The sequence below is a fragment of the Prionailurus bengalensis genome, chromosome E1 (assembly GCF_016509475.1).
Source record: "Prionailurus bengalensis isolate Pbe53 chromosome E1, Fcat_Pben_1.1_paternal_pri, whole genome shotgun sequence".
NCBI lineage: Eukaryota > Metazoa > Chordata > Mammalia > Carnivora > Felidae > Prionailurus > Prionailurus bengalensis.
In genome coordinates, this window is record NC_057347.1 from 39,376,166 (window position 1) to 39,391,095 (window position 14,930).

The 14,930-nt window shown below is 42.1% G+C and overlaps 1 long non-coding RNA gene across 2 annotated transcripts in view; it reads left to right on the forward strand.

The window, feature by feature from the left end:
* LOC122485537 overlaps positions 1 to 14,930 on the forward strand; it is a 149,750-nt gene that overhangs the window by 19,128 nt on the left and 115,692 nt on the right. The gene's annotated exons all lie outside the window — the stretch shown is intronic.

Sequence of the window (14,930 nt, forward strand, 5' to 3'; positions counted from 1 at the left end):
GAACCGTGAGATCATGACCTGAGCCGAAGTTGGACGCTTACTAACCAATGGCCACCCAGGCGCCCCTCTACTCCTTAATCTAGAGATTGATGGGCCATATAGGTGCAAGTGGTGCCTCCCAGGGAATTGGCTACATATGACAGGAAACTGTGTGAGGGTGGGAAAAACAGATCATTTCATGACCCTGCGTTTTGAACCGTGATGAATGGTCATTTTTTATTGAAACTCTGCAGGTATGCATCTCGCAGAAAAATCTTTGTTTCCCTCTGACCCTATATTTTCTATCATTCCCATGCTCTTGAGCCTAGCTCAGGTTTCTCTCTTTTTGGTGTAGCTTTGCAAGCCAACTACCAGTCTCTTTCCAGGGTGTCTGTGTGGAGTAGTGTATATGCTTTGGAGTCAGACAGATGGGTGTTTGAGTCCTGGTTCACTGTTTTCCAGCCTGGATAAAAGTTACTTATCTTCTTTGAGTCTCAGTTTCCTCATCTGTACACCTTCCAGAAGATGTTGGGAAAGCAAATGAGAAACAAGTATTAGTGCCTGGTACACAGTAGTTACTCAATAAATGCTCATTCTCTCCCTTACCCTCTTCTTCCCCCTGCTCCCTCACTTTAGTCCAGAGTGGTCTTTAAAACTCATAACCATACTTCTGTCACACATTCACTTAAGGCATACTGACTGAATGCTCAAGTATGTGCCAGGGATGCTCATGGGACAGTTATGGGCCTTAGGTTTTTGACAGATATCGTGCATGCCTCTGGATCTGAGTTCCTCCTAAGTCCAGCTTCTGAGCATGCATTGATTTTGGATACCCACACACATCTCAGACTGCTTATGGGTGCCTTTGCACCCAACTGTGGAGTTGTTGGTGTTCATCATTGGCATCTTTACTCTCTTCCTTCTTCACCCTTCTCTGGGTTGAAATCTCTCTGCCCTTCATTGGAAGCCATGGGCTTTCTCGTGTTTTAACTCCCTTTTCCAAGGAAGAGATACGATAGTGTTCATTTACAAAAAGAGAAATAGAGCACCCTATTTACCGTGCTGTTCCAGGTGCTCTAGCATATGCATTCTGAACTTGTTCTTCAATTGTGAAGTGAGAGATTGTTTCCCGTGATAGGAATTGCAGTTCTTGGTAAGGAGAAGAGAGGTTATTTTGGGCAGAAATCTGTTGAAAGCAGTTTCACACTTAAAAGGGCAGCCTTGAAGCAAACGTGATTTAATCTGTCAGAATGTGTGTGTGTGGAGTGTGGGGGGGGGGTAGCCTAAAGAGAAGGCACAAACTTTCTTAGTTCTTACTCTATGCACAGAGCTCTCCCTGCTTCCATGCCCATTTCTCAGAGTTCTGCTCCCATAGTCTGCTCTGAATTTCTGGAAGTCACCTCTCCTTCAGACTTTCTTGCTGGCACTTCTTTTCGTATCTCCTTGTCCGTCCTCAGCATCCCAAATGTCTGCACGTGGCAGCTCTGTGCCACCCCACTCCCTTGTGCCACGATCTCCACCTCATCGCACCCCATCCCCAGAGTGCATGGGGATTGTTCGGCCTTCTCCGCGTCAGCGTCTCAGACCCCGAGGGCCCATGATTTTGTTACACTTACCAGTGCACAGAATGGAGGGGGTGGAAATGCACAGAAAGACAGAAGAATCTCAGCCTTCATCAGGGTGTCCAGAGTGGAACTGATTATTGGGAAGTTAGATTGAAGACAATTGCCTTTTTTTTTTTTTTTTTTAGGACAATTGTCTCTTTAATGTTAGTGTATATATTTCTGTAGCGGAGAGGGAGAGTTAACACTTATACATATCAGGAAAACTGTCAACTGAAACACTACTGTAGCTACTTGAGAACTAATAAAATGGGAAAAGTGAACCTAGAAATTGTCTGTGTATATGTGGTAGTGATAATCGAATTTAGCAAACGTGTACCGAGTGCCGACCCTACAAAGCCATTTGCCCCTCCAGATCCGCTTGCCATCTTTCTCCTCCTGCTCTCCTGCTCCAGAAGGATTGCTGCCCCCTGGCTTTCATTAGTTGGCGTAGTGGGGACCCAATCAGTAAATGGGGGGAAGAGAGGGAGGAGAATGAGTTTGAGGTATTTATTCCCCTGGCCTCTACTGGTTGGGTGTGGCCTTTCATAAAAAGCTACAACTCCTTTCAAGGGGACCCTCTTTATAGGACTTTCTCTTTCTGAGTCACTTTCCTTTGTCTCTTTGGGTATGGGAGTAACCATAGCTACTGGTTTCTGTACGCTGTGTCTACACTTCTGCAAATAGTCCTTGTATTAGCTTCTCCTCAGTTTTTCCCAATTTGCGTGTTCCAGCTCTTTCCTGCTCAGATTCTACTGATTGATAAGGCTTATATAAAGTCCTTACCCTCCAGGAGATTAATGGGAAAGTGAACAATTGCAATACCATGAAATACATGCTTATCAAAGTATAGGCTCTTTGAAGGTAGAGACCATACATTATTCATGTTTCTTTCTTGACACTTAGCATAATGCTAGGTGGAGAGCAGAGCTTACTGGTATGGAGTGGGAGATGTATGCACACAGTGTGGGGAGTGGGGGATGGAGTTAGCATCTGTGTAGGAGGATCCAGGTGGGGTTCACAGTGTAGGCAGGCATGGCCATCAGAAACAGACTGGTCACATTAAGCGGGGGAATTCAATGCAGGAGTGTCAAGGGCTTCTAGAATCAAAGTAAACCGGGGTGCCTGGGTGGCTCAGTCCGTTAAGCCTCTGACTCTTGATTTCAGCTCAGGTTCTAATCTCACAGTTTGTGAGTTCAAGCCCCGCATTAGGCTCTCTGCTGACGTGGAGCAGAGCCTGCTTGGGATTCTCTCTCTGCCCCTCCCCTGCTCACTGTTTCTCTCTCTCTCTCTCTCTTTCTCTCTTTCTCTCACAAGATAAATAAAAAAAAATTACTGTAGAATCAAAGGAAAACAGGGAACAGAGCTTGGAAGATAGGAACCGGGGTGCTTTGGAGGGCTAGTTTACAGAGGCCCCCACAAAAGTCACATTCAGTATGAGTGGGGCATCCTCACAGACAGCTCTTGGCTTTTAGTTTCTTTAAGGTCTGTTGATCCAGGTTTCACAGGACTGAAAACATTCCTGGATACACATTATGTTTGTTCTGTGGAAGCGCTCTGGCTTCTTTCTTCCAGTCTTCCTCTTAGAAACCCTGCTTGATGCCCCAAGCAAGGTAGGAAGAAAGAGAAGTTCTCAGATAATAGAAGATGTTTTGGGACTGCAGAAACCGGCTCACCCCTGTCTTCCTCGCCTCCTCACTAGATGAAAGGCAGGATAATGGGGGCAGTAGGTGGGAACAATACTTCTGTTGAGTTACAAGGGTTAGCAGGAGTGAAGTAACAATGGAAGGTGAGTTCTTCTCCTGAAAAGCCAAGCCTGCCTCAGAGGTGGGGCTGCTTTTGCTGAGTGTGAGAGAGGGTGTTTCCCCCATCTCTGGGGAGGACCGGAAGAACAAGTCCCTACCAAAGTTCCCATCACTGAATTTGGATCTCAGTTTTGCTGCCCACTTCCTCCCGGCAGCCGTCCCCCTCCAGCTGCTGTGTGTCCGAGCTCCCTAGCATGGTAGAGCCACACCCCAGCTTCCTTCGCCCTCCCTTGACGTGCCCCATTCCCCTGTTTTGGCCTCCTTTGCTTCGAGACTTTCAACCCTGCTGTGGGAATAGGTACCAGTCGGATAACCATCTGGTTAGTCTCATTCATCTAAGGTGTGACTTACTGACAAAGGTGGGTAGGAGTGGAGAGGCGTTCACCAAAACTATTTACATTAAAAAAATGTACCTTTTACCTAAGTGGAATTTCAGGCTTTGTAGTGATAAAAATTCTGCAGAAAGGACTTTTTTGTATTCTTTCAGTTAGTACAACTGACCGTTAGATCAGCTGAAGCAGAAAAGAAGGTAAAGAGGTGTTGTTTTGTTTTGTTTTGTTTTGTTTTGTTTTTTGTCTCTAGGCCTTTTCCTTCACCTTCTGTGGGGAAGGGTCAGGCACTTTGGCTCTGATTTCCCCATTTTTGTGCAAGTTATTCACTGAATATATACTATATACCAGAAGTATGGGGTTCTGAAATGCAAAGGTAAGTAAGATGTGGTCCTTGCTCTCAAAGAAACCAGAGGGCAGGGGATAAGACACAAATAATTACAAAATAGGATGATTTTAATAATACAGATTTATGTACAGCATATGAAGCACCAAGGAAGAGAAGCCAGTCCCCTGAGGATAGAGGGAGATGCCACTTATAAAAAAATGAGTGGGGGGAGAATTTCAAGGTGGAGGGACGAGTGGGTATACAGGAGGTGTAAATATGCATGACCTGTTTGAAGAACTGAAACGTTTGGTTTGGCTGGGGCATAAAGTTTGTATGAGTGATTTCCAAGAGATAAGATTGGAAATCAGTTGGGGAAGGGCCTTTAATACCATGCTAAGGAATTTGGACTTGGTCCCATAGTCAGGGGGTGGACCAACAAAGGTTGCTGAGCAGGGGACGAACATGATCCTAATTTTAAGAACGATAACATTGTTGCCCGTGTACTAGATGGATCACAGGGAAACCGGAGGCAGGGAGAGGAGATAGGAGGATTTGCAAGAGTCTGGGGGAAGGGGAAGAGACGATGAGAGCTTCAAGAAAGTAGCAGTGGGGTGGAAAGAATGGGAAGATAGAAGATAGAAATGGTTGCATTTGATTATTGCTTAGTTTTGGGGTGAGGAAGGAGAAGGAGGGAGTGTCAAATGGCAGAAGGTTTCCAGTTTTGGACTTTGAGACGTGCCATTAGCTGATGTGGGAATGCAAAGGAGGAGCAGGTCTTGTGGGAAAGATAATGAGCTCAGGATAGGGAGGATTAGGGGTGAAGCGCCTGTCAACATCCAGGTACAGATACTTCAAGGGCAGTTTCAGTGTGGGTCTGGGATTCAGAAACTGTGGCTAGGTTTGGAAGTTATTGGCAAAAGAGCAGTCATGAGACTGGATGAGATTTCATAGAATCCATAGAGATGAGGACCAAGGATAAAGCCTTGAGAAACTGTAATATTTAAGGAGAAACAGAAGAGGTTGAAAGGTAACACTCAAAAAGGAGAGAACTAGAACACAGAGGTTTCAAGAAAGCCAAGGGAGAGGAGAATTTCAAGAAGGTGGAGTGGTCAACAACATGGAGGATTTCAGTAGTTCAGAGATGTCAAGTAGGATTAGGACTGCAAAGTCACTTTTCAATTTGGCTGTTTGGGATTCTGAAAAGACCATATAAGTACTGGGAAGTGAGTTCTCTCAAAGTTCCTAACTAAAATACATACATATTCTCAGTCTTTATAGTTTGTTTATTTTTGAGACAGAGAGAGACAGAGCATGAATAGGGAGGGTCAGAGAGAGGGAGACACAGATTCTGAAACAGGCTCCAGGCTCTGAGCTGTCAGCACAGAGCTCGACACGGGGCTCAAACTCACCGACCGCGAGATCATGACCTGAGCCGAAGTCGGCCGCTTAACCGACTGAGCCACCCAGGCGCCCCTATAGTTTGTTGATTATATAACATGACCGTGTGCTCAAATTAAAGGAAAATGTTAATTTCCTTTAAAACAGAAATTAAGAGAAGAATTGAGGAGAGTGCACAAAGCCAGGTAGCATCCATATTGGGGTGATAGTTGAAGCCATGAGAACAACTGAGTTTTTTAAGGGAGAGAAGAGCAGAAGGTTAAGGCTGAATGGTGAGGAAACCCCAGGAAATCACAGCATGGATTGAAGCACAAATGATTCACCTGGTGGAGTTTCTAGAACCTCCCAAAGGTTTTTCCATGTCTTGAGTTTGAAAATCTCCAGGGAAAATGAGGGCTAGAACAATGTCCATGATATTGCTGCAAGATCCTTAGAGATCTGAAAGCAAGGATTTCCTGGACAATTCAAGGCCCAGAGCTAGACTGCCCGTCATTAGGGAAGAAAAGGTAGAGATGGAACAAAGCCATCTGTGTCTTGTATTGCTGCAGCATCCCGAGTGGGCATAGAAGACAAAAGAATGGTGAGGGAGGAAGCGAGGGTGGACTGAAGATTATTGGGTGTGGAATGCACTTGAAAACAGGAGCAAGTAGAATTTTGTAACTCTTTAGGGCTTCTTGGAAAGCAAGAAAAGGAGAACGCTCAGGGAACCAAGGAGTGAAGTAGCACTTAGGTATCTGGAAGGAACGAGTAGTTAGAAATAATAGTGATCGAGGGCACCTGGGTGGCTCAGTTGGTTAAGCGGCTGATTTGACTTTTGATTTCAGTTCAGGTCATGATCTCATGGTTCATGAGGTCAAGCCTCGTGTCAGGCTCTTTGACGTCAGTGCAGAGCCTGCTTGGGATCCTCTCTCTGTCCCTCTCTCTCTCTGCCCCTCCCTGTGTGCGCTCTCTCACGTGCTCTCTCTCTCTCTCTCTCTCTCTCAAAATAAATAAACTTTTTTAAAAAAGGAAATAATAGCGATCCTGTTGAATCACTGTATTATACACCTGAAACTCATAGAACATTGTATGTTAACTCTACTCGAATTAAAATAAAACACTTAATGAAAGAAAGAAAGAGTAGTGATCCAAGAAGGGGGTGCCTGGGTGGCTCAGTCGGCTGTGTCCAACTTCAGCTCAGGTCATGATCTCACGGTTTGTGAGTTCGAGCCCCATGTTGGGCTCTGTGCTGACAGGTCAGAGCCTGGAGCCTGCTTCGGATTCTGTGTCTCCCTGTCTCTCTGTCCTTTCCCCTTTCCCTGCTCACACTCTGTCTCTCTCTCTCTCAAAAATAAACATTAAAAAAATTAAAAAAAGAAATAGTGATCCAAGACACAGGGCAGCCTCATTGGTATAGGAAATGACCTGTTGGATGATTAATTTAAACCTCATCACCGAGAACTTTTAAAGAACAGATCTGTGGTATCATTAAAAACATGACTGAAAAAATTCTATGTTTTAGAAGAGTCACTGTGGCAAATGTGCACGGAGCCTGGAAGGTATCATTCTCCTTTGTACTTTTAAAATGATAAGGCTTCATTCTTATGTACAGTGAACCAAGGGGTTGCCCTTTGATACTTGAAAGAGGTAGTCACAGCTGTAAATATGGATGTGACAGCGAAGTATCCCCATGAACTTGGGAGAAAAGGAAATATAGTTGCCTTCCTAACTCAACTATTAAAACCAAAATATATATTTCCCAGGGCCAACAACTGGGTAAGGAGTGTGGTCAGCAGGAAATATAAAAGGGGGATTCAAAGAAGGTTCTTTTGGCCTCAGGGAGAGCAGTGCTGAATTTGGGCACACAGTCAATACAGCCACTATAGGGGAGTTGCCTAATGAGTAGCAGAGATATCTTACCTGGCCTCAGTGAGATCCAGAGGAAATGTCCCTCAGGTCTTCTATTAACTTCTTGAGTTCTGAGCTTACGCAGCAATTTCCTAATTCCTGTTTCACCCTGTCAAGTATACCTATAGCAGGAAAGTGAGTGTTCTGAAAGAGGCCTTGAACACCTGGAAAGACATGTTGCTTATTGTTGCCTAATTGTCTGGCATTCTAATCTGTACATTAGTATTGTGCGAATTCAGTTGTCGTAAGTCTTCATGAAATTCCACGTTACCTCTGACTATACTGGTGATGTCCAGTTTCTGGACATGAAAGGCTGAAAGGAACAGATTCTGGACGACGGTAAGCTTTCTGTAGTTCTAATTTATATTTTTAAGGAAGCTCTTTGATAATCAGTCTTGCGGGTGGCCTCTGTCTGCCTCATTATGTATTCCTGTACCCTCCACTAGTGGTTTTAGGAATAATAGCAGGAAACATTACTTCCAACAGTTGGTAAAATAACATGGAGCTTGTATCCACTCAAGAATTTATGATGAAAAATAGAAAAAGGCTTAGGAAATGTGTAGATTAGAGATGATAGACACAAAATATTCTTGCTGCCGCTCTTCTGTCCTATAGCCATGGCAGACATTACTAATCGAAAACAACACTCCTTCTTGCTGAACCTGCACTGGCTTTGGAACTCTTATTAATGACCTTAATCCAAGAAGCCACAATCAGTCACCTAGATTGGATCCATGTGAGCTAAAACTCTCTGCCCTTTCTAGTTTAGATGAGCTCTTCAGCATTCTGGTCATCAAATTCCACAGAATTCACCTGGAAAGGATCTAAGAGGTGGCTTAGTTTTTGAGTTTGACGTCATGGGGGAAAGCTAATATGTTCTCTGACCAGAAGTCTCTAGATACTCTGATGGAAATAATACCAGACTAGATAGATGGACAGGAATTATCAGAATGGAATTATCTAGACCACTGTCACATTCACCATCAAGGTGTCAACCAGGACAGAATTTGTGAGGGACCTTAGATGTTTTTCCCAGAGTTCAAGTCCTCACTTTGCCTCTTACTGGGTGTGTGACAAGTTACTTAACATCTCTGGGCTTTAGCGTCCTCATCTGAGAAATAACATACAATTTGCAAGTTTGAGACTGCCAGTGTAGATGACATGTGCAAAGTGTCTTGCAAATGGTAGGTACTCAAAAATGTTAGTTTCCTTCTTGCTTCTCTTGTTAATGATACTCAACACCAAGCAGAACTCCCTTAATCAAAGATCTCCCATCTCTACTCAAATGTTTCTAGTGAAGTGTAGCTCATTATCTCACCGGGCATTCCATTTCTGAGCTGCCCTAACTACTAAAAACTCTCTCATTCTGTTGAGCTGAAGTCTGCCACAGAGAATATAGCTTGCCCTCTGCCAACATAGAGCTTACCTTTGGAGTCTCTTGGATATTTGAAGAGTATTACTCTACCCTCCTAAATCTTTTATTTTCTAAGCTGAGTCGTCACCGTTCATTCAATTGCTCCTTGAAGGACATGCTTTTCATTTCCATTATCATCTAGGTTGCCATTACTTGAATCACTTCTAAATCTGTAGGACTGATCAAACTTCTGGTTTTTTGGTGTCTAGTGTTAGTTAAAGGATTATTTTTTTAAGGAATGCATGCTGTGTTTTATTCCATTGCATCAGTCTCCAGCATAATAGTGCTTTCAGAGATAGAATCCAGCACAGAATTTCTTGTTTTCCTATTAAATATAGAAATTATTTAAATTTAGTAATTAGTCATTAGTAATATAACACCCTCACCTCCCCCTGTCCCCCACCTGGGTTTCAAGATGGCTCAGGTATCTTGAACATATTTGTAATGGAAACTTGTTTCACTTACATTTTGGGTTCACCCTCTTGGGTGTGGGGCCAAGGTTTGTCACTTTAGACATTTCTGATTGTGGTCTTGATTAGCTAGTTGGCTCCTAAGCTATAATTATCTTCCTCCTTCAGTTAAAATCACAATTCAGTATTACAACATGAACTATTGCAAAACCCAATAATACGCATTGGATTTTTATTTCACTCGAAGCAGAATTTCCCTGATAATTCATATTTTTTCTTCTGGGTTGTTCAATTGTTAGGTGTTGCTGTTACAGCACTCCTGACTGGGACATTCTTCCTAACAAAAATTGATCAGTGGGCACTTTGCAGTATTGTTGACTTTGTTTTCCTATGGCCTCACTTCTGTAATATAGTGATTAAAATACACTGTATTATTATTCCCAGCTTAAAGAATTTTGAGTGACTCATAAACTAGAGCCATACTTGTGTGATGGCATAATTGATGCCAAAATGAAAAATTCAGTCAACATATGTTTTATTTTATTTATTTAAAAAAATTTTTTTTTAACATTTATTTATTTTTGAGACAGAGAGAGACAGAGCATGAATGGGGGAGGGTCAGAGAGAGAGGGAGACACAGAATCTGAAACAGGCTCCAGGCTCTGAGCAGTCAGCACAGAGCCCGACGTGGGGCTCGAACTCACATACCGCGAGATCGTGACCTGAGCCGAAGTCAGACGCTTAACCGACTGAGCCACCCAGGCGCCCCTACATATGTTTTATTTTAAACTGTGCCAAATGATGGACTTGACTAATAGTTTTCATTGGATTTCAGCCAGTCTTTTCCCCTGAATTTTTCAATCATCTTGATAATGTATAAACTGAATGTGATGTTTCATTTTATTTTATCTTATTTTATTTTCCTTTTTCAAGTTTATTTATTTTGAGAGAGAGCACGAGTGGGGGAGGGCAGTGAGAGAGGGAGAGAGAGAGAATCCTAAACAGGCTCCATGCTGTCAGTGCAGAGCCTGATGTGGAGCTCAAACTCACAAACCATGAGATCATAACCTGAGCCGAAACCAAGAGTTGGACACTTAACCAACTGAGCCACCCAGGCGCCCCCTGAATGCGATGTTTCTAAACATCACTTCAACCAACATGTATTTGGTATACCTACATTCTGTGAGATGCTATATTAAGTGCTGGGAATGTATTTCTGGATGGCCAATAATACACGGCCCTCCCTTTGAAGAAGAATCAGACACGCAAACTCATCTTCTATAAACAAAGCTCAGACCCCCACGGTCAAAGAATATAGGGTTCTCAGAAGAAGGTCACTTAATCTTGTGGGAAAGCATTCCAAGAAAGCATTCCATGTTCTTTGGTTCTGTTCTGCCTACCCACTTCCATTTAACACCATACATTGAGATTTTATATGTCCATCAAGTCTCTGCCCAAATGCTTTTTGTGCCGTAAGAGTGGCCCTGGTCCTCGTGCTCCAGCCCGATGTATTCTCTCCCTCCACCAAACTTCTGTAGCACCTCATCTGCATCTTCTTTCTGGTCTAGGCAGGTGTCTTTATACCCCAGGGTAATGTTATTTGCATATATGTCTATGTTTGCTCACAGCTACTTCTGTAATGCCCAGTAAATATTTGATTGAGAGAAAAAATCTACTTTAGATAAAGCACCTTGATTAATGAAGGAGGAACACATTCTATTTTGGTCTAGACTTCCGGGAGTATTAAGGTTTTAGTCTCAGTTTTTTCATGGAAAGCTAATCTGTCCTCCATTAGTTGCTTTAAGTTAACTCAGTTTTGTATCCGTAGTGAATTGATTGCCTGTTTATAAAGCACACTCTACTGATGAATAAGAAGTCTGAGGCTACTTCTGTAAGTGAATTTTAATGGACACAGTTTTGTTTTGTTTTGTTTTGTTTCTACTTATAAAGACTTCATAGAAACCGAGGTACTCTATTTTGTGAAAACAACTCCTGGGACTCTTTAGATATATGGGAAAAAGTCCTCAGGTTAATTTCGTTAAAAAAAAAAAGCATCATTAATTAAAGGACTGCTTTATTGAAACTGAAGATCACTTTCTACTGAGTCATCAGATACTGTCTGTTGAGCAATATGATTGATATAAATAGGCCTTGTGAAATTACCAAGTGAGAATTTGTGCATTTTAGATAAAAAAGTTACGTTTCCACAAAGTGTCAAGTATCTTAAAGGTTCTCTGGAAATATTAATTTAATTCAACAAAATTCTCAGTAAAATGCAAACAACATTTTAATGGTGTTTTAGTCCCTGATATCATAATTATTTAAGTAAGATTTAAGGAGTAAGTGAAATTCATTTCCATGTGACTTACACATTTAAAAAAAAATAAAGCAACCAAATGAATAGATTTAAATTAAATCTATTCAAAGCATCCTATATTATGTATGTATGTATGTATAATTAATATACAGTGTTCTCTTAGTTTCAGGTATACAATATAATGATTCAACAATTCTGTACATTTCTCAGTGCTCATCAAGATAATCCTCTTTATCTATTTCACCCATTATCCTATCCATCTCCCCTCTGGGAACCACTAGATTGTTCTCTGTATTTGAGTCTATTTTTTTGTTTGTTTCTTTTTTCTTTGTTTGCTTGTTTGTTTCTTAAATTCCAAATATGGGTGAAATCATACAGTATTTGTTTTTCTCTGGCAGACTTATTTCATTTAGCATTATGCCTTCTACCCTCTGGGTCCATCCTAGAGGGGATGTTGCAGATTGCAAGATTCTTTTTTATGGCTGACTAATATTCCATCACACACACACACACACACACACACACACACACACACCACATCTTTGTGCATTCATCTGTTGATGGACACTGAATTGCTTCTGTATCCTGGCTATTGTAAATAATCCTGCAGAGCATCCTTTTAATGCCTCCTATGTGATGGACTCTGCTTAGCTGCTGTACATTGATAAATTTGGGTTTGTTTAGTCTGCCTTTCCAAAGATAAGTGCTGGAGAATTTTAGAGTTAATAAATAGAGTAAAATATGTTGAATGTTTCAATAAAGTAATAGAAGAAATATATCAACCCTTTTCAGTATTCATGCAACAAATGTTTATTGAGTACCTCTTATGTGGTAGCCCTATGCTAAGCCCTGGGGATATGACAATAATGTTGTTTCAGCTTTAATTGAGTAGTTTGGCACTGTACACAATTCCATTCACACAGATTCAGCAAATACTGATTTTTTTCCTATGCAGTGGGCTGTTTTATGTAGTGGGCTGGACACCAGGGCTATAGTGGAAGGCAAAACAATAGAGACCTTAGAGACTTTACAGTGGGAGAAGCAGGCATTAATTCAGTAGTTGTCGAAATTAATACATAAGAAGACTACAGTATACTATGAGAGTATGTAATGGGAGAACCTGATGTGCTTGGTGGGGGGAGGGGGAGGGGAGAGACTAATCAAGATTTTTCAGAGGTGACCTCTGAATTCAAACCTGACAGGTGAGTGGGAGTTAGCCAGGCTGAAATGGAGAGGAAGCACATTCTAGGCAAAGAGGGAGAGCCTGTGGGAAGGAGCAGGGTGTAGAAAAGCTAAACTAGGCCAGTAAGGGAGGTGAAGTATAAAGGAAAGGCAGGGGGAGGCACACAATTTGAGAGAAGAGAAAGGGGGCCAGGCCAGACCTTGCTGGATTTTGGTCTTTATTCCAAGGACTATAGGAAGCCTAAGGGGTGTTAAGCAACAGGGTGATAGGGTGAGGTTTGTGTTTTCAAAACAGTCCCTCCCTAGCTGTGGCGGGGTGAACAGTGGAAGGAGGTGGAAGCAAGTGGAAGCTGTATGGTTTTTAGGCGAGGGGCGATGGGCAGTGGCCTGGACGGGGTGGTGGTGGTGGTGGGGATGCAGGAAAGAAACTAGATCATAGATATTTAGGAGTAAAATGTCTGATACAGCTAGGATGTGCTCAGAATATTTGTTTAATGAATAAATAAACCAGTGGACTCAGGAGACACGGAGCTCAACCTAGTTAAGAAGTTACAACAGAAGGGGTTTTACACCAACACTGATGGAATAACTTCTCTTGGCTTGTTTAGGCAAAGTACATTTTGATGCAAATGTATAAATTCATTAAAATGACCCTGATTTAGTGATTCTTTTGTCTCAACCAAACATAAATGACCCACACGCATTCTGAACAGAGAAGTGACGATATAAAACGTTTGGACATATGTTTATATAGCAAGTGTTTTATGGTGCATATCATGTGTTTTTGGAACTTAGTTTTATGTGACTAGGTTTCCCGGACCTTTGGAAAATGCAGCCAAACAACCTCCATCTGGACAAATCGGGAAAGAATTGTGTAATCTGTCCCTTTAGCTTTGTGTCTGGGGAATTACAGTATTATATTGTCCTTTATCTCATCAGCGATGATTTCCTCTGTCATGCAGCTTTTCACTGTGTACCCCGGAGGTGACAGATGATGATGATAATGATGACTAAAATGTTCATTGGGCTCCCCTCCCTGCTGAGACCTTCCTTCCCCTAGAGCAGTTCTCATCTTCCCACTGGTTAGCACTCAGTTCTTGCTCCTTCCAGCCCTACAAGCTGTCAAAACACCTTCCTGAGTCCCATAGGGGAAGGAGGTCTACCACTGAAGACTCCTCTGGGGAACTGAACCAGCTTCTCCCACCTTCCTCCCCGCCCCCCTCGGATGACTTTTCCTCACCCTCAGCCTCTGACCAGTGAGACTGGGGAGACTAGACTTCATTGTTCTGCTTTATCTGTAGCACTACTGATAATGAATCCTCTGTTAGTCTGGATCCAATTCTGTAGTCTTGGTTCCAGGATTATCTCTTGATTGGATGCTGATTGTATATGTTTGTTTGTTTTTTAAAAAACCATGATGAAAATTTACCTTATTATTTATCAGCCTACTCAGTTACTTATTAGATAAGATAGGGAAGTTTAACAGTAAACTTACCCTGTCCTTCCAGAATCAGCACATGAAGTTGTATAAAATGGGTGCCCAGTGAAAACATCTTAAAGTACCTTGGAGTTACTTTTTTTTTTTTTTTTTTTTTTAAATTTTTTTTTTTTTCAACGTTTATTTATTTTTGGGACAGAGAGAGACAGAGTATGAACGGGGGAGGGGCAGAGAGAGAGGGAGACACAGAATCGGAAACAGGCTCCAGGCTCTGAGCCATCAGCCCAGAGCCTGACGCGGGGCTCGAACTCACGGGCCGCGAGATCGTGACCTGGCTGAAGTCGGACGCTTAACCGACTGCGCCACCCAGGCGCCCCACCTTGGAGTTACTTTTATATAACGAAAAATGTAATGTAAAATGTAATTAAATATTTAAAAGTATCCTAATTTAAAAAAATATGCTGTGGTGCCTGGCTGGCTCAGTCAGTGGACTGTGCAACTCTTGATCTCGAGGTTGTGACTTAGAGCTTCATGTTGGGTGTAAAGATTACTTAAAAATACAGTCTTAAAAAAATGCCCTGAAAATACCTTTTGAACAGTATGAGTTGCCCCTCTTAAAAACTTCAAAAACTCCTAAAAATGAATGAAGACGTAACATATCTTCCAAAAGGAATTGATGAAGCCTCCTCACACTTTTGTTAAATAATCAAATTTACTGTGTCTGGAGAAAGGACACTTGCCAATGAAAAATGACAACAACTTGTCTTATTCTATTTGCACCAATGCAACAAAGGAGAATAATGTATGAAACTATCATGTATTTATCTTCATGTATTTACATC